The sequence below is a fragment of the Anguilla anguilla genome, chromosome 4 (assembly GCF_013347855.1).
Source record: "Anguilla anguilla isolate fAngAng1 chromosome 4, fAngAng1.pri, whole genome shotgun sequence".
Classification (NCBI taxonomy): Eukaryota; Metazoa; Chordata; class Actinopteri; order Anguilliformes; family Anguillidae; genus Anguilla; species Anguilla anguilla.
This window is the reverse complement of record NC_049204.1, coordinates 4,467,593-4,472,570: the sequence shown is the minus strand read 5'-3', so window position 1 is coordinate 4,472,570 and position 4,978 is coordinate 4,467,593.

The following is a 4,978-nucleotide window of genomic DNA, read 5'->3' as shown; positions in this document are numbered from 1 at the left end:
GAAGTATTTTGGGATTAACAAGACCAGGTTAAAACCTAGTATATGGCTGGACCTAGCACACGTGATCCGGCCGACCAATGGTGTGACTTCACTCAGTCACAGACATTCGCATTTGTAGGGCTGTCCCCGCTGTTGCCGTCCAGCAAAAAAAAAAAGCCAAACTTAAGGTTAGAAAAAGTTTGTGTTTCCAGCAGTCCCAAACCAGCATTTCACCAGTTTAAAATGCTTTTAAGCTCAGCGTAGCATAACGGCTGGGAAACTGGGCTTTTAATACCGATATTGCAGGTTCAATTCCTAGGTGGTGCACTAGTCGTTCCAAGGTACTTAGCCTAAATTGCTTCAGTAACTACCCAGTTGTATAAGTGGACTGTATGAAAAAAATAAAATAAATAAAAACGCGAAGCTGTGTAGGAAGCTCTGAAGAACAGAAGAGAGTATCTGCCAAATAGCCAAAAATGGAAATGAAAGTTAGATCACGCTCCTTCCCAGCATGCCTCTGTGCAAGATGGTGTTAATGGCCCTCATCCCACACGCGTTTTCCCTTTGGACATCGAGGCCTTCGCTGAAGAGGAGGACCAGTACAGATGTTACTTTGATTTTTGAGTGTTTTTAAAGCAGGCCCTCAGCTCCGCCATGACAAAAGGAGACCGGTGCAGTGTTGACTTCTTACCTTTCGCGAGTGTGTGTGTGTGTGTGCGCTTGCGAGTGTGAGAGAGAGAGAGAGAAAAAGAGAGAGAGTGAGTGAGTGTGTGTGTGTGTGTGTGTGTGTGTGTGAGCGCGAGCGAGCGCGTGTGAGTGAGCGAGTGTGAGAGAGAGTAAGAGAGAAGGGGGAGCTGGCAAAATGACCCCAAATTTATTTCCCACCTGAAAAATGGGTCGGTAATCAGCTGACCATTTTGATTCTCCTAGTCTTACCAGCAATGCAGATATGAAAGAGTTTTAACCTTGAATAATGTGTAATGACTGTACACGACTAAGATGCTCAGTGTCCTAATCACTGTGCTGATGTCTGTATGCATCTTGTCTCTTATGTAACCTGCCCAGGGACTGCAGATGAAATTTAGTTTTGTAGCCAGTTCTGGAGGCGGTGCGCTCCCCCCGTCTAATAAGCAATGGGTGTCCCGGTCAACGCAAAACCGGTTCTCACAACGTTGCTGCTATGTTATAACATGGGGGAAACAAAGTGACCCCAAACTTAGAACCTTCCATTCACTTCAACATGAAAATAATAAGCACTGGCAAGCAGAAGAGCAAGTTGACCCTTGACCTTTCCGTGGAAACGCAAGCAGGCCGGATCGAACTGGAACGACCACGCTCAGGCATCACACTGCCAAATAAACTGAGAGGAGAACTTTAACCTTGCTGCTCTTTTTTTATTTTTTATTTTTTTTTAAAGCAAACACACAAAGGTCTTGGCATCTTTTGTGGGTGTTTGACTTCACGCCAGCTCTCTGGAAAGATCTTGTCATTGTCCTTGAGATAGGCCAAACGGTAAACACGAAATACCCCGAACAGCCAAAAAAAATATATTTTTTTTTGGCTGGCCAACCACTAAAAACGGTCACGGTTACTGTGGAAGGAAGACGCTCATCGTGGCTTCTGTGATGAGGTCACAGGCCTGAGTGAGAGTTTCCTGTGCATTGATTTAATATTTCCTCCATGCCACCTCCCCTGTCCGTTACCCAGGTTGAAGAAATTATGCTTTATGAACAAATCAAAATATTTAGTAAAACTTGTTGGGGGAAAAAAAAAAAAGCTCTAACCAAGCTTTAGTATATCTGCCCACGTGCGTTGCCAAAATGTACATCAAGCATAAGCAGCAGCATTTTTTTCTAAAAAATAAATCCTACATTTATTGACATTTCAGGCATGTACTAGACTTATCCAGAGGGACCTACAGTACACAGCTTACACCCTGCCCCCGCCCGCCCACGCCACCCCCGGCAATTCATTTATACCATATATTCATTTATAGAATATCTTCTGCAGCATTTCGGGTCCAGTACTTTCCTGAAAGACAAAATGGCTGCAACTTTGGCATTACAAGTCCCATTCCTGAACCCTTATACCACCCTGCCACCTTATTTAAATTCAGTGAGACGCAGAGACGGGTGGCAGGACAGCTAGGAATAGTAATAAAGGGTCACGCCTGACGCCGAACGGTTCTTAGCAGGCTCAGCGTACGTATCCCAGCATGCCTCTGTCTCTGGTAGTACTGTATGTTGCTTCAAGACATTCCCCAAATGCAATATTAGTGGAATGTTATAGAGGGGAAATATATAGCAAACAACAACAACAAGTGCACTGTAACCTGAAGACACAGAGTCCTTTAAATGTTTTTTTTTTTTTTTTTTTTTTTTTACTTCTGCACCTCCAAATAAATTTTTTTTGTTTTTGTTTTTAAGAATCATCCAAGCATCTCCTGCAGTTGAAAAACTGGAAAATGGAGGCAAAGAGCAGCAGGCGAACAATGCACAGGAAACTCACTCAAAGTCCTGTGATGTCATCACAGAAGCCATGATGAGTTCCTTCCTTCCTTCCACAGTAACCATAACTGCATTTAATGGTATGCCCGCCAAAAAAAAAAAAAAAAAAAAAAAAAAAAAAAAAAATTACATTTTTGGATGTTCAGGGTATCGCAATGTGTCAAGGACAATGACGAGATCTCTCCAGAGCGCTGGCTTGCATTCAAACAGCAGCCGCCAGCCACCCCTCGCACGGCAGAAAACGGCTCTCAGAGGCCGGCGATTCCACCGCGGTGTGCCGACAGATTAAGACCGACGCCTTTTCTCCACGGCCTTCCTTTGTGCAGGCACTAAATTTAATTTGCCGTTTCAGGCCTGTTCCGTCGCCCCCTTCAAAGGATCGGAGAGTGCAAAGCGCCTTCCGTCTCACCTGCCCCCCAGACGCTGCTCTAAGGTTCTGAGGAGGCGGGGGCCAGGGGTGGGGTGAGGGGGGGGGGGGTTGCCCTACAGATCAGAGGGAGAACAGAGAGAAGGGGGCAGGTAAAAGGTTGGGGGGGGGGGGAGATTGGGAGAACACTAATTCCGCTCTGGTTGGTTGGTTGGTGTACGCCAACGCTACGATGGCAGCAGATCCAAGCGTGCAAGCTTTCCGAGCCGACAGGCATGTCACGCAAGTACACACCACCCGCCAGAAACGCGCAAGATTGAGACATCCGTGACCCAACGGCTTAACGTGCCCAACCGGAAAGAGCCAAGAATGGTAAACGGACTGCATTTATATAGCGCTTTTATCCAAAGCGCTTTACAGTCGATGCCTCTCATTCACCAGAGCAGTTAGGGGTTAGGTGTCTTGCTCAGGGACACTTCGACACGCCCAGGGCGGGGAATGAACCGGCAACCCACCGACTGCCAGACAAACGCTCTTACCTCCTGAGCTATGTCTCCCCCAAGAGTAACCGCTCGGTTTTTAGAAATGCATGACATCACAGTCACAGATGACAATCGGACAGTGCCAGAGCAGACTGTGGCCGCAATGTGCACTTGGTAATTTTCATTGCCCAGGGACAGGAAGGGTCCTTCGGTTAGGGGGTCTGTGTTAAATCCTTCTCTAGCGACCCCTGCTGGCCGATCAAGGTGCTCCAGGGTCTGCTTGCCTAAACTGCACCTTGGCTGCGGTATGAAGAGAAGCAGGGAGGCTTCTGGACAAACTGGACATTCCAAATCTTGGAGGGAATTGGCGCTTTGTTTTTTTTATATAAAATTTGGCACAAATGAACAAATTTAGCAGACAAAATGCCTCTACTGGGGTTGTCTTCCTGAATATATAAGAGTGGTGGTGGGCATGGTAACAGGGTTCTGTGAGAGTGGTGGTGGTTATAGTAACGGTTCTGTGAAAGGTTGTGGTCATGGTAACAGGGTTCTGTGAGAGGTTGTGGTCATGGTAACAGGGTTCTGTGAGAGGTTGTGGTCATGGTAACAGGGTTCTGGAGAGTGGTGGTGGTTATGGTAACAGGGTTCTGAGAGAGTGGTGGTGGTTATGGTAACAAGGTTCTGGAGAGTGGTAGTGGTTATGGTAACAGGGTTCTGTGAGAGTGGTTGGGGTCATGGTAACAGGGTTCTGTGAGAGAGGTTGTTGTTATGGTAACAGGGTTCTGTGAGAGTGGTGGTGGTTATGGTAACAGGGTTCTGTGAGAGTGATTGGGGTCATGGTAACAGGGTTCTGTGAGAGTGATTGGGGTCATGGTAACAGGGTTCTGTGAGAGTGGTGGTGGTTATGGTAACAGGGTTCTGTGAGAGTGATTGGGGTCATGGTAACAGGGTTCTGTGAGAGAGGTTGTTGTTATGGTAACAGGGTTCTGTGAGAGAGGTTGTGGTCATGGTAACAGGGTTCTGGAGAGTGGTGGTGGTTATGGTAACAGGGTTCTGAGAGAGTGGTGGTGGTTATGGTAACAAGGTTCTGGAGAGTGGTAGTGGTTATGGTAACAGGGTTCTGTGAGAGTGGTTGGGGTCATGGTAACAGGGTTCTGTGAGAGAGGTTGTTGTTATGGTAACAGGGTTCTGTGGGAGTGGTTGGGGTCATTTTCGCGTGGGGCTCTAGACGAGCACAGCATGCAGCCACAGTCACGGTCGCCTTGTCAGAGTGGTCGTGGCAACGCTGGCTCTGCCCCAGGCCCCCGATGCAAGAGCCCATATTCTCAACCATCTGACGTCCTCTAGTGGCGAGAGCAGCGTGACAGGCCCCCCCCCCCCCCCCCCGACTCTCATCCTCCAGCCCCCCGCCGTCAGCCAACCGCAGAGCCGTACGCGAGTCACGGTGCCGCAGAGCACTACAGACTCGCTCTAATGGGGGGGGGGGTTAGGGTTAGGGGGGAGGAGGAATACCAGCCGCTAATGCAGCACCTGAGGAACACGGGCACCTGAACTGTGATTACTCAAGCACTAAAAATAGTGTGTGTGCGCGCGCACGAGAGAGAGTGTGTGTGTGTGTATGCATGTGTGTGACAGTGTGTGAG